This window comes from Mustela lutreola, chromosome 16 (assembly GCF_030435805.1).
Source record: "Mustela lutreola isolate mMusLut2 chromosome 16, mMusLut2.pri, whole genome shotgun sequence".
NCBI classification, from domain to species: domain Eukaryota; kingdom Metazoa; phylum Chordata; class Mammalia; order Carnivora; family Mustelidae; genus Mustela; species Mustela lutreola.
The window spans coordinates 6,471,145-6,496,715 of record NC_081305.1 but is presented as its reverse complement, the minus strand read 5'-3'; the positions used below and the strand labels follow the sequence as shown (position 1 = coordinate 6,496,715).

Sequence of the window (25,571 nt, the reverse complement as noted above, 5' to 3'; positions counted from 1 at the left end):
ATTCATATTTTTATGACTGGCTTATTGCACTCAGCACTGTGTGTATGTAGCCCGTTTTCTTGACCCTTTCATCTTTCTCTGGACTCTTGGGCTGCTTCTACCCTTTGGTTCTTGTGAATAATGCTCGTATGAACGTAGATGTGCACATCTGTCTTGGAGGTCTTTCCGTGGTCTTGGGTATATACCCAGAGTGGGCTGGCTGGATCATATGGTGGTTCTATTTTTGATTTTTCGAGGGATCTCCATACTGTTTCCCATAGTGGCTGCGCCGTTTGACATTCCCATCCGCCGCGGGTGGAGGCCAGGCCTGCTTCTCAGCGCCGCACGATGCCCAGGACGGCCCGGAGCCCGAAGAAGGATCCGGCCCCAGGGGCCGGCGGGGCCGTGGCACAGGAACCCCCGGTGTGAGTGACCAAGAGGCAGAGGGAGACACAGAACGCGCTTGCAGAGGTGGGGGTGGGCCCGTGCGGGCGCGCTGCCACGGAGAGTGTGACGAGCGTGTCCCAGAAGGAGAAGTGCAAGAACCAGGGCAGCAGTCCGTATCCAGTGCGCGTCTCAGTTCAGCCGTCCGTATCTAGTGGGCATCTCTGTACGTAGACACCGCCGGAAGGGCTTGTTGGCGCCATCTCATTTAAACCCACCAACCACGAGGGTGGCCGAGAGGGTGCGGAAGGTAGGCCGCACACAGTAGGGCCTCAGGAAGCCGAGCTCACCCTCCTCGCGCACTGCGGGCTCGCGGCCTGCAGCCGGGGACTCTGCTCCCCTCCAGTGTCTGCTCGCCCCTGTACCCTGTCCTTGAAGATTGGTGGTCAGGCCGGCGGGGGACAGGGGCACAGGCAGCCAGCCCTTCCTGGTGGCACCTGTGTGCCCGCGGCTGTGAGTGATGGGGTGCGGTTGCCCAGCAACCAGGCCTGTGCGTCCTGCCTACTGCCTGGCCCCCGCCAGACTTCCTTCTCTGTGGGGTTTCCAGCTTCGAGGCACCGGGGGGTGCATGCCGGGCAGAGGAGAGGGTGTTATCGCTTTGTTGTTTTGTAGTCAAAGAGAGCAGTGGGCCTGGCCCTGATTATAACCAGTGGTTTGGGAGAAGAATATGATAACCGCTTATTACTACAGTAACAACAGTGGTTGTTTGTTGAGCGCCTGCTGTGTACCTGGTGTCTTGCTCATGGTTCTTTTGTTCATCCTCATTGAGGACCTGCTGTATATGCCTGCCCAGGGCTCTTCCAGCACAGGAGATACATCAGTGAGCACAATAGGCAAAGCCTTTGTTTTTATGATTCCCGCATCTGGTAAAGAAAGGGAATGAATAAGTGAACAAATACATAATATTTTAGGTAGCCACAGGCGTTCTGAAGAAACACGGCAGGGGAAGGTGGTCCACAGGGGACCCAGGATGCCATTTCCTGGAATCAGGGGGAGTATTGGAATAGAGCCTTGAATTAGGGGAACCAACCATGAAAATATTTAGGGGAAGTGTGCGTGTGTGTGTGTTGGGTGGGTTGGTAGAGTACGTGCAAAGGCCATGTGGCAGGAGCAGGATTGGCAGATTTCAGCAGCTGCAGGGGAGCCAGCGGCTTGGAACAGAGTGGAAGAGGAGGATGACTGGCGCTAAGGCCAGAAGCATGGAGCTGGGCAGGTCACAGACGGTCTTACAGGCAATTGCCAGGGCTTTGGGTCTTCTTCTGAGTGAGAAGAGAGTCACTGGAGGGTTTGAGCAGAGGAGGGACACAATCTGACTCAGCTGCTGGATGGAGAATTGTCCAAAATTCTAATCCAATAGTCATTAGCCAAGTGTGTGGCCATTTGAATTTAAATGAATCGAAAAGAAAGAAAGTTGAAAATGGAGTTCCTCAGTCATGGCTGCCACATTTCAGGCCCTCCCCAGCCCATGCAACTAGCAAACATTTTGAGCCTCACAGAAAGTTCTTTGGGGCAGTGCTGTCTAAGGGAGGTGAGCGTGCGCACTGGGGACCTTCCAGGACTGCCGAAGTAGTCCAGGCAAAAGGAGAGGCTGATCGGTGGCCCCTTGGCAGCCCTGGGAGCAGTGGTGACAGGTGGTGGGACTCGGCACTAGCCTGAAGGGGAAGAGGGCTTGCTCACGGGTTGGGTATGAAAGTGCATTGTGGGAAAGCCAAGGGCCACTGGAGAGGCCACTGCGGCTCAAGGGTAGTTATAACTCCCCTGATTGAGTGATGTGCGCCCAGCACAGCCCGAGTGCCATACGTGGGCCTCCTGGAACCCTCATGCTGGCCCCATCTTCCAGAAAAGCCAGGTGGCTCCACGGAGGGGCGTGACCTGCAGGGCTCACCCCGCTCAGGGTTCAGGAACCAGAATTCAAACCCTGGTCTTCTCAACTCTGATGCTGTTCCCAGGGAATGCCTCACTGGTGCATCACTGGTCCCAGAGAATGCCTCACTGGTGCTTCTCTCATCCCAGCAGCAACCCATGAGGTCCGACCTGTGGTGTTGGCCGTGCTGCCCAGGCATTTGGCCCTGGGCCTCTGGGGCCAGGGCAGCGCTCCCAGGGCTGGGGCCCATGAGAGTGGGTCACACAGCCAAGCAAGGCTGCTGGGATGTCTGGCCCTTCCTCACCAGCAATGCCCCACCCACCCCCCCCTACCCCGTCCTGGGCGGGTTAGCTCCACTGGGCTTCTGAGCACCCTGAGTGGCTCACTCATCGGTCCAGGGCTGATGCTGCTGGTGTGGGGGGCTCCGGGTTCGTATCTCCCAACAGTTCTGTGTGGGAGGTGGGCATTTCCCCCATTTTCCAGATGTGGAAACAGGCTCAGAGAGGTACAGTCACTCGAAGTCCCACAGCTACCATGTAGTAGAGGTGGAATTTGAACTTCGGGTTCTCCAAATCCAAAGCCCTTGGTCTGGGATCCACCCGCCTCGGACTGAAGCAGGGTGAGTGGGGCCTCTTGTGGAGGGCTGTGCAGTCTCAGCTTCAGGCCTTGTCCTGCCTGTGGGGTGAGTGGGCTGGAGTCACATGTGGCCTGGCAAGGCCCTGACCCACCCGGAGGAAAGGGCAGCTCTCTCTTTGCTCAGAGACTCCCCCAGCTCACCAGGCCATGACCTGCATTGTCTAAGCAGGGGTCATTTTCCACTTCCCACAGCCTGGCTGGCAGCGGGGATGGTGGACACAAAAAAATAGCGAGAACATAGCAAAGCCCGGTGGGCTGCCTGGGATAGGCATCTTGGCTGAGTGGTTCCAAGCTTGTGTCTGGGAGCCCACAGTCCTGAGTTCAGGCCCCAGCCCTGCTTTAGTGACTCATGCAGCTTGTGAATTTCTGCAGGCTCTAGTCTGCTTTCTGTCGTCAAGATGAGAATGTCAGTACTAATGACGTCCTCCATCTGGGAGGGCAGCCCTTTTCTGTTCACAGTGGGGCCCGCAGGCCGGCAGCATCGGCCTTGCCTGCAGGTGGGTTAGACAGGCAGGCTCTCAGCCCCTGCCCCTGCCTCCTGTGTGGCCATCGGGATTTTCGCCAAGCACTCCAGGCTGTCCGTCTACACTTGAAACACAGGAGGCTGTGGTGTGGACGGAATGAGGTGATTCAGGCACTGCCGAGCACGAGCCGTACGCCGTAGGCCTGTTCTGTCTCCTCATTAGCGGTGTCGGCTGGAGCCACTGCCCGTCCTACTCTCTGAGCTCTTCTCATTATAGCACCTGATGGTGCGGAGATGAAGTGCCCTGGAAAACAGATCAATACCTAGAAAAGCTTCTGCCTTTGGCCCTGCTCCTGCAGTGAGTGAGTCGGTGCCCTCTGACCCTTTACTGCTCCTTGAAGGGCCAGACTTTCATTGCAGACCACGAGCTGGAGACCCGTGCTGCTGCCTGGTGCGCAGAGCGGAGCCTAGTGTCATGCGGCCAGCAGAGGTACAGAACGCAGCTGGGGGCCTGCGGGCCAGCCCCGGAGCCGGCCTTCCTCCCCTGACAGATGGATGCATGGTCCGAAGGAGCCCTGGGCTGGGTGGGTTAAATAAGTCTCCTGGGGGAGGAGAGAATGCAGCGCTCCCACGGGCAAGGGTGCTGGGCAGTCCAAGAGGGACCGCGAGTAAAGATGTGTTTGCACTGGGCCTTTATCGGCCTTGTCCTCAGCACCCCCATTAAGTCGCCTTCCTTGGGAGAACTTTCCGAAGACGTGTCCACGAAGACCTCCCGAGATTCCATTTAAAAGGGTGCATGTGTATTTTGGGTGTGTGTGTTACACATGCACTGCTCTCAGAGCAGAAGTAAAACCACAGCGCTGTTAGAGATCTCATCTCCGTGCGCCGAGGTTCTGAGCCCCTTGCCGGCACCCCCCAGGGGCTGACGGGGGCCATGGATGGCAAAGACGAGAAGGAGCAAGCTCTCTGAAACCCGCCGCCCTTGAACTCTGGCGCACGCAGGCAGCGTGGGCGTCTGTCCCAGGAGCGTGGTTCCTGGGTGCGGCGGTAGTGGGTTGGGCTGCTGTGTGGTTTGAACAAGCAAAGCCAGGTGATTCTGATGCTGGTGGCCCTGCAGATCACACTTTGAGGAATTGGGCACTGGGGAATGTCTCAGCAAGTCAGGCCACGCAATAGGTGCTCAATGAATATTTGATGGCGGAGGCATATTATGTAGGCGTGAGTGAAACACGCGAGAGCTAATGGATGATATTCGCGGGAGGAGTGGGCAAAGGACAGAACGCTGAAGGCGAGCGTCTGAGAAGCAGGGAGTGGTGTGTGCCTGGGTGCGTGGACACAGGTCGAGGTTCGAGCACAGCAGGGCTGGGGCCTCCAGAGTGGGTGAAATGGCGAGCAGGGCTCTGGGGTGCCCGGTGAAGTCCTGAATGTTCCAGGAGGGAGCTCAGGACGTTCTCGTTGAGGACAGGCTCAGTTCAGGGGGTGAGGCAGGAAGGGGACCGTTACCACGAATCTATAGAAAGTCTGTACTGGGACCAATGTCAGGGCAGTACCATGAAGTTTAACCCACAGTCTGGGTCCCATCTGGGTGTGGAGAGGTGGCCTGGACTCTATGGCCGACCTTCCAAAGGGAAGTTTGTCCTTTGGGGTGCCACTGGGCTTACTCAGAGAGGAGAGGAGCCTTTCTGCCCAGCCTTTACTGTGTACACTCCTGCACATCCTTCAACACCCACCAAAGTGTGCTGCCTCCAGATAAGCTTCCCAGTTCTAGTGCGGATCATGGCGGCCCAACCCAGGGAGCTGTGGGGAGGCGACTGGGGCAGGGACCGGGAGCCCCGGGCCCCTTTACCTCCATTTCTGTCTGCCCTGCTGCCTCCTCGTAATGCGGCTGCCCACGGGAAAAGAAGGAAGACTCTGCTCTTTCTCACCGTTGTCTCCAGGTTCCCAAGAAAAGCCCCCCATCTGGCCAGGCTTAAGGTACATGCATGCTGACCTCTGGTCCAGTCACCGTGGCTACCAGCCTCGGTTCTAGCCATACCTGCGCAGCTTCCTATGATAACCATGGTGACCCCATCACCGGTCGCCAGTCGGGTCAGGGACATCTGTGGGGAAAATCGAGAGCTTTCACAAGGGGAGGGAGTGACAGTGACCGTAGCTGCGTGGCCTGTGCCCCACGCCCAGGACGAGCTCACTTGCCTCCTGGCCTCTGATTCGTGCTCTCAGCGGGAAGGTGGCTTTCGGCACACGTGTCTCTGCTGTTGTGTTTCTCTCCCTTGGAGGCTGTGAGCTCCGACAGGACATGCTGGCCTCGCCTGTCGTTGCCAGCCCTCTGCTGGGGCTGCGGTGCAGTGAGTGGGTCCGGGTGTCCCATTCGCCCCCTCGTCTGGGCTGTAGGACGGGGACAGAGCATGTCCCTTTTCGGACACTCTCCAGTGAGCAGGAGGGGCACCAGAGAGGCGGAGAAATAGTTGGTCCTTTGAGGCTGAAGTCGGGTGGTGGGGGACCGTTGACTGTCATTTGTTTAGACAAGCGAGGCTTCTGCCACTCCGTCTCGGGCACTCTGGGGGAGACAAAGGCGCTTCTGATGGGAGGCTGCCCTCTCCCCAAGAAGGAGGGCGCGCCGGGGCGGCTGGGTGCGCTTGCTTCCAGATGAAATTATGTGCTTGGGGTTTGAGTGGACTTAGGCCTCATTCATGCATGTCTGTTTGCGCAGCCTGCCAGGCCCCTGTACCTGGTCTCCCTCCCTCCTGGGGACAGATCGGGGCCTTGCTGTTCTTGCAGGGATTTAAGGAGCATTACCCTCCCCTGTACTCTCTTTCCCTAGTAGCTACTGCTCAGGGCGCCCGCCCCTGTGAGGCTGGGAAGAAGCAGCTGGAGCCACACAGAGCTAGGTTTGAGTCCCCGTTCTGCTGCCCTTGAACTCTGTGACCATGGGCACGTTACTTGACCTCTCTGTTTCCTCATCTATACGGTGAGGCTCATATTGCTTGCCTACCAGGTCTTGTCAAGGCTCTGATGCATTCATTCCAGTTTCTCCTAGGATCCAACAATCCTCCTGTCAGTTCTCTTCCCAAGAGAACTGAGTGCTCTGTCCATGACAAGACACGAACAAGAATGTTCAGAGCAGCCTTAGTTATTAACATAAAATTGGGAATAACTCAAATGTCCATCAGTATTAGAACAGATATACAAATTGTAGCATGATCAGATGATGGAATACTATACAGTAGTGAACAAGGACAAATACAGACTTGTGTTGAGCAAGATAAACCAGTCGCAGATGAGTACATACTGCGTGATTCCATTTATACGAAGGTCAAGGGCAGATAAAACTGGCCTGTCTTGGGGCACCTGGGTGTCTCAGTCATTAAGCCTCTGCCTTTGGCTCAGATCATGATCCCAGGGTCTTGGGATCGAGCCCTGCATCGGGGCTGCTGAGCAGGGCGCCTGCTTCTCCCTCTCCCACTCCCCCTGCTTGTGCTCTCTCACTCTGTCTATCTCTGTCAAATAAATAAATAAAAATCTTAAAAAACAAACAAAAACCCAAAACTGGCCTGCTGTGATAGAGCTTGCAAGAATGGTGACTTCAAGGGACCCTGACCAGGAAGGAGCACCAGGGGGTCTTCTGGGTGTGGGATGATGGTCCCATGAATGTGTTCCTACCTGAGTGTCTTCAGGTTTGTGCCGCCATCAGTGCAGGAGACTGTATGGAGGTGACATCTTGGACACTCTGCGCCCCGCGTACTCCCCCTCCCCTCACCGAGGAAAGGATCCCGCAGCCATACCTGGTCTGTCAATGCTCACTGGGAGGATCGCCAAGGTGCACTCGCAGATCTCTGTTGCCCCGTGTGAGAACCCGCCGAGGAGCCACAGAGGCCACGGTGCTCTCATGGGACCTTGTTGTCCTCCAAGAGTGTCGTGCCTGGCCTGGGGGCACAGACACCACAGGCCAGGACCCACTTTGTCTTTGAGTGTGGCGTCCACAGCAGGCATATTTGGGTCTCAAGAAAACCATGGCCCTGGGAGCATTCCCTTACCTTAAGTCCTAGCCCTGTGGTTGGAGGAGGGACAGATTGTCTTGCCCTGGAGAGCCCTTCCCTGCTCCCCTGTGGGCCTCAGTTTCCATTCCGGGAAGTGTGAGGCAGCCGGAGGGACGTGTGCACATCACCCAGGAAACAGCCTGTGTGATGTGCAGCCCCTGGCCTGGCCCGGCCCGCCCGTCGCCCCCGTGCCCCTTCTCCGCACACCCCATCATGTCAGAGTGTGTTTGTTTCATGGACTCGTGGCTCCCCTGTCAGCTCCGCAAAGGCAGGGAGTTGAGTCTCTTGTTCACGGCTGTATCCGCAGCCCTTGGTGCGTAGCTGGCACTGAATAAATAGTTGTCAGCCTTGTGCTGACTTGGTGGTGGCTGTTAGAAGGTCCTCCTTGTATGTTTGTGCCCGAGGCTTTCTCTGGGGTGGAACTGAGGCCAGAAAACTAGAGTGTCCTCACCCAGGGATGATGCCGGAGCTGTCTGCTGAGTTGTTCAGTGTCTGCTTCATTTTAAGGCTGGAAGTCACTGAGAGAGGAAAGGCCCATTTTGCAGATGTGGAAACAGAGGCCCAGAGACGTGCCAGGGACTTCCCCTTCAGGGCAGCTTTGATGGTGAAGGAGGGCGGGGGAGCCTCTGCACTTGCCCTTGGCATTGACCATGGACTGTGGCACAGTCCGTTTCCCTCTGACTTCTAGCTAGTTCTCCCCAGCGCTCTGGCCACATGCCAACCCTCTGCCCCCCCCCCCCCCCCCGGAATTGGGGACATTAGGAGGGAACTGTGTCCCCGTCCTCAGATGAGGGGCTGCTCGGTGAAAACCGTGCGGTCTGTGGGCCGCACGTCTCCCGGCTCAGCTTGGCTGGGGCCCAAGGTGAGGGCACCAGGCGAGTCCCTCTCTGTCCATGCCAGGCAGGAGCTCCAGGGGACAGGGGGGTGACCCCACAGAGTGCAGGCACGGCCCCGGCTTGTGAGGCGAGAAGGGAGGGGAGTGGAAGCTTTGACATTAGTGGGGACCAACCTCACAGACCCACAAGAGCCCTGGACCTTTGCTCTTTGTGTTCGAGAAGCCACAAAGGAAAGGAGAACTGGATTTGGCTACATAAAAAAAGTGACCCTTGGGCACCTGGGTGGCTCAGTGGGTTAAGCCGCTGCCTTCGGCTCGGGTCATGGTCTCAGGGTCCTGGGATCGAGTCCCGCATCGGGCTCTCTGCTCAGCGGGGAGCCTGCTTCCTCCTCTCTCTCTCTCTGCCTGCCTCTCTGCCTACTTGTGATCTCACTCTCTCTGTCAAATAAAAAAAAATAAAAAAAAAAAATAAAAAAGTTTAAAAAAAAAAAAAAAAAAAAGTGACCCTTGAGTGTGGAAAAACAGACCCGTCAGCCTTCCCATAAACCAACCCGAAAGGCAAGTGACGAGTTGGGGAAAGGCAGGGGCAGCATATCTGACAAAGAGTTAAATCACCTCAATACGTAAAAGGTGCACATGAATCAGTAAGAAAACGCCTGCCGGGGGGGAGGGGGTGGGGTGTGCAGAGCATGAAAAGAGAAGTGCTGCGAGTGGCCGAGTGGCCGGTAACTCAGAAAACACCAGCCTCTCGGCGAGCAGAGACGTGCGCTAAAAAGAAACTATGATGCAATTTCTCGCCTGGAAAGCTGGCAAAGATTTAAATATGAGAAATGCATTTTCCAAGGAACAGGGGTGCCGCAGCACTTCTGTGGGCCTCTCCCTCGTGGGTCTGTAACCCGCTCCCCACCCCCCGAGTCGGTTGCTCTTCGGATGACCTTGTCTTGTTACCTCGTGTCCACAGAGAAGGTTAGTAGCTGCCGCTCGTGAGCGCCTACTGTGTACCAGGCTTCCTGGTCACGTCTTCACGCACGGACAGCCTGCCTGTATGGGGTGGCTCGGTGCTCCATTCTGCAGGTAGAAAGCCGAGGCTCAGAATGGCGGAGGGACTCCGGTGCTGTCTCCCGTCGGCTGGTGGGACCCGAAGGTGAGTCCAGAGATAACAAGCCCCGGAGGCTGCGCTCTCCTTTCTGCTTCCGTCCTGGCCGCCGTGTGGGCCCCGGCTGTCTTGGAGCAAGAGGACATTGACTGGGGCCCAGACGGTCCCCACATCTCTGGTCTTCACTTGGACTTTCCAGAGCCGTGGTCTGCGGGCGCCGATGAGACCGGATCCGGCCTGTCCAGGAGGCTGGTGGTTACAGAGGTGCCTCCCTGTTGGCCTGGATGCCGCCCCGTGCCGTGCTTTTGCTTCTTGGCACAAAAGATCCCGTAAGGACCTGAGCCCTCCGTGTGGGAGTGGGGGTCCCTCCTGAGATGCAGACATGCACCCCATGGTGCATGTGCTCAAGGGAGGCAGTGTGGCCTGGAGAACGCGCAGGAGGGCTCGGCCGGCCTGGGTTTGAGTCGGTGGCGTGCTGGTGCTTCCTGGGGATTGGTGGGTTTTCGGGGAGGTGGGGGGGGGGGGCTTCATCTGTAGAGCATCCCCCACGGTTAAATACGTCCACTGCGGCCGGAGCAAGACCAGGAAGAGTCCCATCTGTCACACGCGGCCACCGCGTCCCGCTGGCCGAGACTCGGTCTCCCAGCCCGTGGGTGTGATAACCCGCCTGTGGGTGTGATAACCCGCCTGATGGGGTTTCGGGGAGGACTGGGGGGAATCCGTGTCCTGCTCGGGGAGGCACCTGCGCGTTGTCGGTGCTCTCCACACGTTTGCTACCACGTGCGCACAGCTGTTCCTTCACGCGGTCCTTCGGTCCGTCACCATTGCCTTCCTAAGGACCTACTGTGCTCCTGCGCCGGAGTCTTCCTTTGCCTACCCCTGCCTTGGAGAGTCACTGGCGGGGAGCCCGAGCAGGTGCACTCGGCCCCGCCCTCGTTTGCTGTGATTTGAGCCGAGGGCAGCCACGTTTTCCTCCTTGTCGGGAGCTTCTGCTTGTGTGGCCGCCTGACTTTGAGGCTGATGAGGGTCGAGAGGGCCCAGGCTCGGCCCCCAGGTGTGCAACCGGCTGCGTGTGTCCTGCCTCCTGAGCCTTGCACCCCGTGTCGTCTGTGCAGAGGACGTGACCTGGCCCTTCAGGGGTGACTGTCGTTGGGGCAGGTGCGGTGGGAGCCTGGGCATGAACCCGACTCTGCCGGCTCCTGGTGATGCCTTGCTCTGAGCCTCAGCGTTCTCGTTCGCATCTGTAAAACACTCTTTACTGAAGGGTGGGAGCTTGGTTTTGAGGTGGCTGAGGCCAAAAGGCCCTTCCCCATGGCGTGTTTTCAGTGAGTGAAGCACACTGTTGCGTCAGGCCTGGCTTGGCCCGGCAGCACCCCCACCCCCGCGGGCAGGGGGCTTCGAGCGTCTCCAGGTCCGGCTCTGTCTTCCTTTCGGCTCCAGCAGGGCCTGAGGAGGGGCCTGGGGAGGGCTGAGGGAAAGGGCTTTCCATGGTGAAAACACCTGTTTTAAGAAGACATTCGCTCTCTGTTTCTGGAGGACCCTGCTTCCCAGTCCCCTTGCCAGGCCACATTCAGGTCACGGAGCCCACCCCCCGACCACAGCCCCCATGGCCACAGTAATCAGGACCACATTTCCTGAGCCCTGCCGGGTGCCAGGCCCTTCAGAGGTGTGCTTTCCAGTCCCTGTGACCCCGTGCAGCATGGTCCTATAATTCTGTCCGGTGGGTGCGAAGCTGAGGTCAGACGCTGATGTCATTCACCTGCTCACGGGACTTGGTCGAACTCAACTGGGCAGCCTGATTTGCCTCCCTCCAGAGGCTGAGCTCCCCGCCCTCCACCAGGTAACAACCTTGGAGCCATTTGGTTTGGTAGACAGGGAGGAATAGTGTTAGCCTTCCCATAATGACTTGCTTCCAAGGAGCACAGTATGGACAAGGGGGATTTTGAAAGGAATAACCTGATCGTGGAGAAACCTGCTCGACATCTCTTGGCCTGAGGGTCCCGGTCGTCAGCAGCAGTGACAGGTCATACGAGGGCAGGCACCCTGGCTATGATGTAAGGAGAAAGGCACCGCACTTCTGGGGCCTTCTCAAACCCACAGGCCCCATCTAATTCGGAGAAAATCCTCAGTCCAATGCCCGTTCAGGGACATTCCAAAAATCACCTGACCAGCACTGCTCAGAACTGCCCAGGCCGTCGAGAACAAGAAGTCTAAGAAACTGTCACAGCCCAGAGGAGCCCGAGGTGACAGGAGGCCTCCGTGTAGCAAGCGGGGTGTCCTGGATGGGGTCCTGGGACCCAACAGGAACGTGCAGTAAAAACTGGAAATCAGAAGAAAGCGTGAACTGAGGTTACAGTAATGCAAGGGTGTCATTTCCTTAGTTGTTACCAGACCCACTGCACTAGCATTAAAAAGGGGAAGCAGCATTTCGTGCACGCAGGAACTCTCTGTGCGCTGTTTCCCATTTTCCCATAAGCCTGAAATGTAAAAAATTTAGGGAAGAAAAAAAAAAAAAAGGTGTTCTAGGGAGGCGTGGGCTCACGTGGCTCCCTTTCTGGGGACCCACAGGGCAGAGCTTAGTGGGCTCCCCATGTGGCTGGTGTGCGCCCCCTTCCTTGCCTTGGTTGGTCACACCCTGGCCTGACCGCTGAGTGTGCCCAGCGGCCCTGCCTCCCAAGTCAGGCGCCTCTCCCTCGATGTCCAGGAAGAATCCCAGCCAGCCTCCTCTTCTGCTAGCAGACCTGCACTTACCTGCCCTCCCCGCCCCAGGTTCTCTCCCCTGCCCTGGCCCCCTCTGCCTTCATCTTGCAGGAGGGAGGGTAATGGGAAGATGTCCAGCATTAGACCGTTGGTGGACTCGCTCCCCAGGAAGTCCTTGGCCCCGACCCTGGACAGCAGCCCAGGACACTTTGATGTAGTGTGCTGGCTGGTCCCTGGGCCAGTTCCCCTCCTTCCTCGCCCAGGACTTTTTTGCATGTTCTTCTCAAGGCTTCGAAGACCTTGAGCTCTCCATCTGAAGCTGGCCGATCTCCAGCATGGTGAACTCTGGCAACCGCCTCAGACTCAATTTCCCTTTCTGTCCATCAGATCAGCCTCCTCCTGGGCTGCGGGGTACCCCCTGCAGCCGCTCACAGCCGCACACAGCCCCTGTTAGCACTCTCTGTGGCCAGGAGAACCTGGGGAGGAGCCCTCCCATTCATTCAAAGGCTGATCCCAGTGGCGGGTTCCATCTTGGAAAGAGCCCCCTTTCTTCCTTGCCGATTTCATGGGGTGTGGTGGGGGTGGGGAGTGTTAGTTAAGTGAGCTCTTTTGAGTTCTCGCTGAGATTTATTCCGAGTCGTTTCTTGCTCTTCTTGGCCATTCATAGTGACACCAAAGAGTAGGCAGGAGCTAGTGTTCTTTGAGCGTTTACTCTGTGCACACACTTTGATTTCTTTGTTCTCCCCACGACAGCCCTGGGAAGGAGTCTTCCTGCTCTTCTCTCTAGCTGAGCTGCTGCGGCGCCCGGAGCATGTGCTCAGGGTGCCAGCTCCCGGTCCTAGAGCTGGGCTCTCAGACTCGACTCAGTCCGATTTCACATCCAGGCTCCTTTCTTCACGGCCCCGGCTTGCCTGGTGGCCGGCGGCCCCCACAGTTGGAGGGGCCCAAGGTCCCCAGGGATGGTTGTGAAATCGACCTGATGCTTCTCATGGAAAGTGACATAGTCAAGGTCAGTGAGCAGCTCGGACCTCCCTGTTCTAGGACCAAATGGCCCTCTTTCTGGGAAACCCCTCAGTCCCAGGCCAACCAGCATTTTGGTCACCCTGCCCCTGTGCAAGTTTTGTGACATTTCAAGTGTTCTGTAGCCACTATCATCTGATGGCGGAGGTACAGAATATTTCTGTCATTACAGAAAGGTCAGCTGGATGGTGCTGGTCTAGAGGGTTGGCACGGCCGGGGCTGCCCAGCCGAGACTTGTCTCACTTCCCCATGCTCAGCGTCCTGCTGGAGGCTGTGGGATCTGCCTTCATCTCTGGGTCTCCTTGTAACCCCGCAGCCCCTTTGTCCAGACTGCCAGCTGCCCCCTGCACCCCTCCCCACACTGTCCTGCTTGGCCCATCCCAGGCTGCCCGTCGCCTGACCTGGACACCCTTCCCGGTGTGGGGAGTCCTGCTGGCCGGCAAGCAGGAGGACGTGGAGGGCGTGCTGGGTTTGGCACCGGATGTTGTTGGCTCAGCTGCACTGGGGCAGGCCCCGTCCTGGGCTCTTGGTGTCTGTTCACTCCATCAGGAAAAGGTGTTGGTTTGGCGAATACTGGGAAGCCGCTGGAGGCTTTCCCATTGGACAGATTGGGAAACTGTCAGTCACTAAAAAACTGATGGTGGGGAGGCAGGGGAGAGAGGGTGGGGGGTCCTATAAGGAAGAGGCTTTGATTTTGACCTGGAATAATCCCTCAACTTTGCCCATTTTCTCACCCTTCTGTGATTGGGTTTGATGTGCTCGGGGCTCTGGGGCTATGGCAGTGTCCCTGCCCTCAGGGGTTCACAGACACTGGGGAGAGGCAGACACGTGAGTGAAAAGTCGCGTTTCAGCTCAGGTGGTGCTTAGACCCCTACAGCCGAGTGTTGGCACGGACTCAGTGTGAGGTCCTGTGGGCAAGGACTGTGTTGGCTCAGTGCACAGTAGGTGCTCAGGAAGCGGTTGCTGGAGAAACATTTGTAGGGTGTTGTCGCCGTCCACTGAGGTCTTTCTCGTCTCTGTCTCATTTCGTCCACTGAGACGGGATATTTTTTTGCTCCCATTTGATAGAGTTCAAAGAGGCACGCCCTCTAATTCAATGTACCCAAGGAGAGTTGCCTTCGAAGATAACTGAGATGAACGAGCACATGCCCAACACTTTACCCTGATTATCTTTTCAGTCTGTGGAACAAGCATGTGGGGGACAGAGGGGGAAACTGAGGCACAGAAAGAGCCGGGCAGTTAAGCCCACGTGGTGGTGTGCGGCTGTGAGATGAGGATGCCTGAGCCTCCTTTTGAGCTTTTCCAGGCTCACGATAGTCCTGAGATGCTGGTTTGGACTGCGTGGGCCCCGGCACCGACTCCCTCGTCCCTGCCCTCAGCGCCGTCTGCAGAGACAGCTCCAAAGCTATCGCACGTCTCGCTCTTCCAGGAGGCTTGAGGCAGCAGTGATGTGGGGCTACAGGGAACAGAAAACTTTTCCCCGAGTTAAGCCAGTGGGTCTCCTGAGTGGATGATCTGGGCCCCAGGAAGGAAGGTCCCACGCGGAGGCTGACTTCATCCACGAGTGCAGAATAAACAGCATGACGTGCGGCCCCGGAGGCTGCCGCCGGGGCCTGGGGACGTGCCCGCCCCGCTCCCCTCCCTGACTCCTCTGGTGCCCCCAGGGAGCCCCACAGCGCTGCAGCCCCAGCCAGAGTGCTTGGAGCTGTGTGGAGTGCTTAGGAGTCCTGAGTTCCAGTCCTGCCTCTGGGCCCTCTTAGCCATGGGAGCTGCGCATGTGTGGGGAGGGGTCTGTGCCAGTCTCTCGAGGAGGGACTTGTTTCTGGCAGAGGGTCTGGTTCAAGGTCTGAACATTTTGATCCCTTAACGAACACCTGAATAAATTTTGCAGGCTGGATAACCCCTAAAATGCTTTGAAATAAGACCAAGGGCTTCTAGATGTGTATTTTGTGCCTGGTGCTGTTCTAAGCCCTTGCTGTCTATTATCTCGCCTTCCCCTGTGACAAGCCTGTGGGATGGGTGCTACCATCTTCCGTCAGCTCTGAGACCCCGCTGCTTGTAAGTTACCCCGTCCTCTTATGTAGCTTGGAGAGAGAAAAGAATGCCACCAGAGCCTTGCTAGCCAGCCAACTTTAAGGGAGGTTCAGCTGTGTATCTTTCTGCTGATGAACTACAGTATTCCCGTGTCCATTCTAGATGAGGAACTCAAGGCACAGAGAGGCCCGTAACTTGCTCAGCACACAGCTAGAGAGCCGCAGAGCCAGGATTCGAACACTCGTAGCCTGTTAGCAGACCACTGCGCCGCGCTTGGCAGTTATGGGAACCAGCGCGGAGCGGGAGTCAGAGCACAGGAACTGGTGTTGTGTGTTTCTGTGGGTCCCACTCCCGCGACTTAACGGACTTCGTGGCTTTGAAATGTCCCGCTGCCTCCCATCCCCACCACCATCAGCACCATCACGACCAGTGCCATCATCATCGTCACCACCACCACCACCACCAGTTCATTCAAAGAGGAAGATGCTGCACACGGTGTCCTCCCTGCGCTCGCTAGGGACTGAGGTGCACTAGATGCAGCCGCTCCCCGAGTCACTGATGCTCCCAGGCCTGAGTCACGGGAGTCCTTGGGGCTTTCCCAGCGTTCACCTTCATATTGTCACACAATGTACAGGTCACGCCTGCCTTCAGCAAGGAAAGGCAGGGCAATATTTTAAGTGCTCTCAACCCCTATCCTGGGAGTAACAGGCCACAACATTTGATTTGGAAAATGAGAGCATTTGGGAGTTAGTGCATGTGAAGAGGGAGTAGGAGAAACCATGTGATGAGTTCCTTCTGGAGCACGCAGATGGAATGCAGTATGAGTCCTTTGATCCAACCTTGCAACAAGCCCAGGGGAGAGTGGGAAATCCCAAGAGGGCACTGAGATGAGCTGTCAGCCTCTGTTTCCTCATCTGAGAAATGGGCACCGTAACACCGTTAAACTGCATCCATTACAGTTCCTGTGCCTTTTCTCTGCCCTCACCACACTTCTCTTTCTTATGTCACTTTTGGGAAATAAATTGTGATTTTTCTTATTTCTGAAAACTTTTCCCTGCATGGTGAGCTTAGATGATTGTTATAAGGGCTTTTTCTGAGGGGACGATGTTAGAGGCGCAGTGGATCCTGAGCGTGAACTGCCAGGTCAGGTCCTCCCCTGTGAAGGGAGAGGAGAGCAGCAGGAGCCGACTCTGTCAGGGGGACCCGTACCCCATAATCCAGGGCCTGCAGCACCACCCAAAGGGATTTGGAGGTTTTCTAAGAGCTAAGGCAGTGCCACCAGAGTTTCTTAAGAAAGGTAGTGATCTTTTCGTGCAGTCGAGAAGGACTTCTTCCCGAATAAATGAACTGCCACCCTCATCTCCAACCCCTTCCTTCCTGGTGGTGCCAGAAGTGTCTTCACCAAGTATTTCCCAAAATGAATTTTGTTATATACGATAACAGGGGTGCTAGCAAAAAGTAAAAATAGTAACCATTCACCACCACGACAGAACAAACACCACCAAAGATTCTGTAACATAGAAGCAGTATAGGCAAGTTTCATGGCTGCAGGACTTCTCAGTGCCTTTAATATATTATTGCGAATTTATTATATAATATATAATAAACCTCAGGGAGGGGAGTGACAGTTTTCTAAATGTATTTGTCTATGGAACCTCTCCTTTCCTCTCTCCCTTTTTCCCTCCCTTCCTTTGTCTTTCATTCAAAAAATGATCTCTTGGAACCCACATTAGAGCTGTCCTTGTGAACTTCCCCTCCCTTCCCCTGGTCCCTTCAGCCCAAAAAGTATGAAATTGTCATGGACGGGCTGATGGGCAGGATATTTTTCCTGAGAGGTTGGGTAAGGACGCCCTGGGCTTTTCCACGTGGAAGACATCCCAGAAGGCTGTGTGCTGGCATGCTTGGTGGCCCTCTCTGGGGGCTGAGACCTGGAAGCAGCAACACCTGCTCCCTGCTACAGGGACATGCCATTGCAGATAAGCCAGATCTCTCTCCCTGCTGGTCCTCAGGGGAGGGCGATGACAGAGGTGAGCCCAAGCCAGCTGCCGCCCTGGAGCCCTCCACTGCCTGCGAGGTCCCACATCACTTGTCCCTTGGCATCAGCTGACCTCTCCAGCAGTGTCTTCTCTCTTCTCCACGCTGGCTGATGGGATCGGGGAAAGGAGCATTTGACCAAGAGTTGGGAGACGGGTGTTCCAGATTTTCACTTGGGCCACCCACAAGTCTAGTACCTTCTCCTCACTCAGGACAACCCTTTAGTCTTTAGAAGGCAGTTTCTGCCTTGAAAGTAATTCTTCCCCTTAGAGAAAAGGGTTCACCTTGAGCCTCCTTCCTAAAGCAATCAGCAGAAACCTGCTGGGCCTGTTTTTTGGGGTATCTCGCTGGGACAATGGGAGGAGACACGGGCTTGGAGAGATGGTTCCCGAACCAGAGCAGAATGGGAGAGAGTCCCGGGCCCTCCCGACCACCCTGTCCCCTGAGGGGCACCTGCTTTATGTTTTGCCTGTCGGGACTCTGGACAAAGATTTCATTTGAAGAAAGCTTCTGCTGCTTAAAGAAAAGAAAAAAAAAAGAAGAAGAAATGATAGAACAGGCTTGCAAAACACTAAACTAGGATAGATAGGTCCCCGGTTGTCTTTCTAAGGAAGAGATGTTTCAGGTAGAGCCCAACCAGTCAGGATCTTCGGGTTCATAAGAGTTCCTGCTCCTCTAAGGACCCTTGTAGGCAAGGAGGGGAGGGTGTGGAGCCGCCTCCTTGCCTGCCTTTGGAGGCACCTGCTTTATCAGCTGCCGCACCCCTTCCTCCTCTCCCCACCTCTCCCTATGCCTTGGCCATCATGCATTGTGAGGGCACGGCTATGACCGGACCCATTTCTTGGACAGACAGGAGCCTGGGACGGTTTCCTGGCACCAGCGCCTTGGACACAGTGAGCCTTGTACTGGGCACTGAGCTAATAAGGCTTTAGAAATTCAGATAAAATCCACATTACATGAAATTAATCACTCTGAAGTAAATACTGTTGCACAACCATCTCTTCTCTCTGATTCCAGAACATGTCCACCCCTCCAGCAGGAAACTCTGCGCCCATGAGAAGTCACTGCTCGCTTCCCCCTGCGCCCCTCCTCCAGCCCCTGGCAACCATCCATCTGTGTTTTGTCCTACAGCTTTCCCTGTTCTGGAAGCTTCAAGTAAATGGGCTCCAACCATACGTGGTCTGCTCTGACCGGCTTCTTTCATGTAGCGTGAGGATTTCAAGGTTCATCCCTAGTGTAGCTTGCTTGTGTCAGTCTGCCGTTCCTTTTTCTGGCTGGCTAATATTCCGCTGTGGATGGAGGGTGTTTGGTGTGGCCACTCACCTGCTGATGGGACATTTGGCTTGTGTCCACCTTGTAGTTATTGCAAACGATGCCGCCGCGAATGTCCGTGTTTGTTTGAGTCCCTGCTTTCGATTCTTTGGGCTGTATACCTAGAAGGGAGTTGCTGAGGTTAGCATTTTTAGGAACAGTGACTTCTTTAATCCTCCCACAGCACCCGTAAGTAGATACAGATGGGAAGACTGAGGCATGGTGTTGGGACCTCCCACCTCACATCAAACACTTCCAAGCAGCAGAGCTGGGATTTGAACCCAGGGAGTCTGATCCGCAGCGGCCCCGGAAATCTTTCCCGGGAGTGTTCATCTGCTGCCACGCCAGTTCAGTCCCCATTCCTCTGAGCCAGACGAGACCTAGGCATTGTTTTTAAAAATCACTTAGATGGAGCTTGAGAAGGGCAGGAGAGCTTGGAGGTGTGGGGACCAGGAGGGGCCCCTCTCCAATCAGAGGCCTGCCCGAGAAGGTGGCACGTGGCCTTTGGTGACTCCAGCGTTCAGCAGGAGCATTTTCTCAGTGGCCAGAAACTCCACTGTCACCTGTGGACCTTGGGGTCAGTACACAGAGGAACGCCTCCCTTACTCGGAGGCCACTTTCCCATGAGCATGCTGATCCCAAACGCAACCCAGAACCCCAGGAAGAGGAAACCCCCCCACCCCCCGAGCTCACGGCCTTCACCCTATCGTGCCAGGGGCGCCGGCGACAAGCGTAGAGCGAGGGTTTCTGAGACCATGGAAGTCGGCGCAGCTCACAAGGTAGGACAAGGAAGGGAGACTCGCAGGGACGGACATGCTGTCCCCGGGAGCAGAACTCCCTGACGGCCTGCAGAAGGAGGGGAAGAGGTAGAAGGAAAGCTGCCGGGGCCGTTCCCGTGGGTCGCCTGCGAGCGGCTCGCCGCTGTCCGGGAGCTCCTGACGGTGGCAGTGTGCGGTAACAGATGCTCCAGACGACCGGCGTGTCATCACGGAAAGGGCAAAGGGCGCTCCGCGTGGTCTGTTAAAGTGAAGAAAGTGGAGACATTTCTATCTAAAAATTATTAAAATTTTTCTAAAGGGCCTTGGCACTCAGAGGGTAAGCTCTGGCTGGCGTTGCCTCTGACCTTGGCCGCCTGACGGGACAGTGAAAGGGGAAATTGTTCCCGGGGCTACGAATGGGACCCTGCCAACATCTGGGCTGCCTGGCCCCTTTGTCCCCCCACTGACGGCGGGCAGCGCTGCGAAGGTCCCAGGCCCCATGTCTGTGTGAACGTCGCCCCCCCCACCCGTCACGAGTCCTGCCCCCGGGGTCGGGGCTGTGGGCCCCTCATACTGCTGTGGTCCCAAACAGCAGCAAAGAAAGCTCTGTTCTTTGACCCTGACTGCCATCGGCCGCCCGTCTCTGCTCGCTGTTTGTTGTGCAACTGTCCTGGGCTAAATCTGAATTCTTTCTCGGTCAGTGCCCCGTTTTGCTTTGTAAAAATACATCACTGGGAATATTCGTCCCTGGGCGGAGAGGCCCGCCAGCACTCAGTGGAGGTGGCCGGCGCTCAGGCAGGGATGCGGAGGGAGCGGTCAGTCTCTCCTCTTCCTGTCCTTTCACGCTGGGGCTTTAACTGGGGCAACTTTCCTATGGACCCACACTTCCCTGTCCCCGCTGTGTAGGTGCCCCAGGTTCACCCTGTCCACACGGGTTCTGGGAAAGAGTATCCGATCGGGGTTTTTTTTTTTTTTTTCTTTTTTAGTGACTTAAAAACAGCAAACATTTATTATCTCACAACATTTTGAAGGCCAGGAAGCAGCTTAGCTTCCCCCTGGAAGCCCCCGGGTCCTGGGTCCAGAGCGCCCGGGTTTCCCTGTCCAGGCAGAGCAGGGCCATCCCGAGTCACTGGGCGGAGGAGCTAGACGAGCGGGCTGTGTCTCAGGAAGAACGCGCAGGCCATGTTTGGAAGACAGTAAGGCTGGAAGCAGGAGATCCAGATAGGAAGCCTTTGCCGTATTCCAGAAGAAAAACGAGAGGAGACAGAGCCAGAACAGAGAATTCAGAAAAGTGTGGGTCGATGGAAGGGGAAGGAGCAGCTACGTTTGACCCGTCAAGGGTTCAGGCCTTTGGGTTTTGCATGTGGCTGATGCGTAGACGTGGTTATTACAAGGCAGGCTTGGGAGGCTGGTAGGGAGGGCCCACGGGTGGGTCCGGCGTGGCCGCAGGTCATCAGGGTGGCGGTGACCCGCAGACCGGCACCGGCAAGTAAGCCCTCCATGAAGGCAAGGAGCTTTGCTTTGCCTGATGATGTGTCTCAGCCCCCGAACATTGCTGGAAGCGCGTCTGTGGCGCGCAGGAAGCGCTCGATAAATATTTGATAAATGAGTAAACCCCGAGTCTGAAGCTCAGGAAGCAGACTCTTAATCCAGTTTTTAGGTGATTTATTTCAAGCTGAGGCCAAGGCTGTGTGTATGTGCGTGTCTGTAAAACCACCCTTCTCTGCGCAAGAACGGCCCTGTTTCTACCGGAGATGGTCACCCGTGAGGTGGTGCTGGGTGCGTGTGGACACCGATGAGCGCAGTCATGCCGGTGGCTTGGCTCCGCCTACGAGGGGGGCTGATGCTCTCGGACTCGAGCTTGGACGCGAGCTCTGTCCCATGCCGTGTGGACCAGCCCAGTGTCCTCCACCGTCTGAATTACTCGCATGTGATTCGAAGCCAGGAGGTAACTTCTGCTCCTGAAATGGGCTCTGAAGGAGCGCCCAGGGCCTCCCGCTGATGGGGGCGCAGTCTGTGGGGCCTGTGCACCTGCCCGGGGGAGTCTTCCCGGGGAGCCCATGCCCCTGCTTGAGGAACAGCAGAGGCTGCCAGCCGGCCCCTCCCCCGTCATCCTCACGGCTGGAGACTTCTTACAACTCATGGCATTGGTTTTAGACTTTTTTTTAATTGAAGTGAAATTTATGTAATATAACATTAGCCTGTGTGAAGGCTGCAGGGCCCCACAGCCGCCACGGTACTCAGGTCCCCTGCACGGGCCACAGTGGCTCCCTGTCCCCTCCCGCAGCCCCCGACAAGCACTCACCTGCTCTGCGTGTCTCTGGACCTCCCTCTTCCGGATGGTCCGCGTGGGCGCAGTCGTATGCTGGGAGCCCTTTCGTATCGGGATTCTTGCACTTAGTGTCCTGTTTTCGAGGGTCCTGTGTGTTGGAGCCTGTGTCCGTACAAATTCACTGTCAGTGAATGTTTGTTGAGGGAGTGCGTGGTCCAGTGATAAACACACAGCATTCTCACACCCAGATTCTGTGGCTCCCTCTCGCTAGCTTCTGTGAGCCGTCACATCATTCATACGTGCTCCTGTCTCTTCAGAAGGGCTTTGGGGTTCGCTTGGGTCTCTCTGAATGGCCTCACCCCACACCTTTCCTCCCAGTTTCAGGACCTAACTCCTGCAGGCTCGCAGAGAGACAGGATTTTGGAACCTCTGGAGATGGCACGTCGAAATGGACCCCTGTTGGATAACACACATTTAGCAGTGCTTTTTGTGGACGTAGCGGAAATCACACAGTGGCCTGTGTCCTTGAGAGAGACACCAAAGAGGAGGGTAGGGCGGGTTTTCCCTTGTTCACGGGATGGCTCACTGTGACTGTTGGGATAGCAGCAGCCGTAACAGAAAGGCACGGTTGCAGAGACATGTAGCAGCCGCTGTCCTTGCTGGTAGTCCACTGAGTCACCCCTTACACCGTAAATGACTCAGTGTCTCGTGTATTGGGGGAATCAAATCCCTGTGAGCCCCCACATTCGTCAGTTCTCCGGTGGAGTCCAGGCATTACAACCTCGTGTTCAGGGCTGTCCATAATTGGGATCTAAGCAGGTTTTCTGACTCATCTCCATCAACCTCTGTTTCTCCACCTGATAAACTCCTATTTACCCTTCAAAACCCAACTCATACGTCACAGAACTTTCCGAAGTCTTCTTGAATGACCCCATAGCTAAGTTAGTCCACCTCTCCCCAGGCTCCTGTGGGCCTCCACATCTGTAGATATCATACACACAGAGTTCTAATAATCTCTAGGCATGTCTGATTCCCCCCACTCAACTGAGAGGTCCTTAATGGAAAGGATTCTGGACTGTGTTTTTCCTTGGAGCAAATGCTTGCTAAGTGAATGAGGAGAGGTGTGTTTGTGCGTCTGTAATGCTGGGTAGAGAGGGAAGGGGGCTAGAGAACTCAGGCGAGGAAAGATATTTGGATTCAAGTTTGTGGTTTTCCGGAATTCTAGGGGTTCACAGAGATCTACTGAGACCTGTACGCTATTTTCCTAATTTTGAAAAGTGTAAAAAACAGGCAGCACGAGATAAAATCTGTGGGGTTGGTTGTTCGATTTTGTTTTCCAATGCAATGTATTCAGTTCAATTTGGCAATACCAGTTACATGGCATTGATCTGGAAGGCTGGTGGACAGGAATCCAGGCTCTTTTGTTTGTGAAAAGGGGGACGTGTGCGACCATTCCCATGAGCAGGGGTCCTGCGGAATGTACCCCGATGATGGGAGCAGCTCTTTACATTGCTATCTGCCTGTCCCTACGCTGTATCCCATGTTAAATATTTTCGCTCTCACTTCTGCTCATTATGTCATAAGTAGATTGTTTTCCTGTCCTGGGCAGGATTTTAAAAGGTGGAATGCCTGAGGGTAGGATCGGTGGGGTGGTTAATCTGGGTCACATACACACACATGGGGACCTGGACTCCGAGCCCGTCTTCACGTCCACGCTCGGAACCACCTCTTGAAAGTTCTCGGCTTCCTGGCCTCCCGTGCAAACCATCACACCCGTCACACGTAGTGCCTTGTGTAAGCCCAGTGGCAGAGCTGAGGCCCCCGGGGGTGAGGGGGCTGCAGAGCCCAACAGGGATCCAGGCATTCTGAGTCCATATTCCGGAACTTTCTTCTTCCCACCTGGCTTCCTGACATGACAGAGCCTCTCTCTCTTCTCTCTGCCTTGGGGGTGTAGTTTTGTTTTTTTTAGAGCAGTTTTAGGTTCATCACAAAATTGAGGGGAAGGCACCGGTTTCCCACACAGCATAGCGTGCCCTCTGTCAGCGTCCCCACCAGAGCGCTACGTTTGCTACAGTTAATGAGCCTATGATGACTTATCGTTGTCACCCAAAGCCCATAGTTTACCTCGGGGCCCACGAGTTTGGACATGCTCAGTGACAGGTGTCTGCCAGTGTAGTGTCGTAGAGAGTAGTTTCACTGCCCGAACACCCCCTAAAACACACCCCTGCCCCGTCTTCTGCCTTTTCATCCTCCCTCCCCCAAATCCCGGCAACCACTCATCTCTCATAGTCTCTCCATAGTTTTGCCTTTTCCAGAATGTCATAAAGCTGGAATCCTATAATACACAGCCCGTTCCGATGGGCTTTTTTTTCACTTAGTAAGATGCACTGAAGGTTCCTCCATGTCTTTTAGTAGCGTCATTTCTTTTTAGCACCAAGTAACATCCCCTCGTGTAGCTATGCCGGTTTCTTTATCCGGTCACCGACGGAAGGCCATCTGGGCTGCCAGGTTTGGGCGATTACGAACAAAGCTGCTCTAAACATCCAGACGCAGTTTTTGTGCAGACCAAAGTTTTCAGGAGCTGATCTTTAAGGACTCTGTAGAGATCCTACCTCAGACATGGTTCTGGCCCTGCCGCCAGCTTCCTCGGAGAAAGATCACTGGGTTTGGGCGTAAGCAGCCAGCTGAGTGAGCGGTCCCTTGTCACACATCCTGGAGCCCTTGGATGAAAGCCTGCAGCCCCCCAGGCAAGATCTGAGCCGAGAACAATCAGGGATTTCCCACTTCTTCTTTGAAAGACAGCAGCAATGGCTGCCAGCACTTGCTTCCCCAAGAACTATTGTGTTTATTTGTCTAAGATTATACGCTGCCTGCCTCCAAGAAGGCTGCGGCTTCTCAAGACACCATGTGAAATGAGGCAATTAGGAGCTCACAGAACAAGCCCCTCCAGATCCCCAGGGACGGGCCCCGATTCTCGTTTGGCTGCTTGGAGCATTCTCTTCGAGCAGCACAAGGGAAACATGGTTTACAAGGTTTTTGTTTTCTGACCAGGAAAACCACACAAATCCTTCTCGCAGGATAGATCTCTGCCGTTCCCTGCCTTTCTTCTCTGCTGCCCCACTCACAGATGAAACCTCTCTAGGAGATTCTAGGGAGACCTGTCGGCCACAGTTGTCCGCAAAGGGAGATGGTGTCTTCTCATGTTTCAGTTCTGACCCTTGCCACGAGGGGCTTGTTAGTTGGTCCCTGTTAGGTCCCCTTCGGGTGGTCTCATTTGTGGCGGAGGCTGGTTGACCTTGGGGAGTACCACGCAGTGGTTCCCCATACATCTCTAGTATTATCTCTGTGTGATGGTTTAATTATACTCTACTTTCCTATGAAATTATTTGGCCATGCCAAAACCCAACCACCACTTTTGCGCTATCTGCTTATTTATTCTACTTGAACTTATCCCTTTTTTTTTGTTTGTTTTTTTGCTCATTCATCTCCCATTCTGCCTGTTGCGCCCCTACAAGGGAAATTCCGTGAAAGCGAGGGCATCATTTGTTCACAGCACACAGTAGGTCCTCAGTGCTGCATGCAGGGACGTTGTCACTGTGCGCGAGACACCCTGCTAAGTGTATCACCTGCGCCTCTCATCAAGTCCTTGTAATGACCCAATCCTCTGGGCTCTGTTACCAGCTCCCTATCACAGATGAGGAAACAGGTTCCAGAAGACTAACTTGTTCTCTAGCCCCGGGGCCCAGAGCCCATAGAAGCAGACCATGTGAAGTCAGAGTTTCTGACTCCCACACCTGCGTTCTTTACCATTACAATCTGAGAAATGTCTAAAATTCCATATATTCTGAATGCAGAATCGCTTTTCAACAAATTCATATTCGTAACATACCTACATTTGAGGTACCTTGTGTCTGTTTGTGTAGACGTAGCGTGTTTTCTGTCTACAAGGTATGCTTGTGGAAGGGATGGGTCTCCCTCCCCACAGCGTCCCCACAGCCTGCCATGGGCCTCGTACACATGCGGTCTCTCTGTTGAGTGATGCAGACGTGCATGATGAGAAACAAACAAACAAAGTACTTCTTACGCCC

At 55.4% G+C, this 25,571-nt stretch overlaps 1 protein-coding gene across 1 annotated transcript in view; it reads left to right on the top strand.

Moving 5' to 3' along the window:
- Nucleotides 1-25,571, top strand: part of CMIP (c-Maf inducing protein) — a 225,157-nt gene that overhangs the window by 96,236 nt on the left and 103,350 nt on the right. The window lies entirely within an intron of this gene.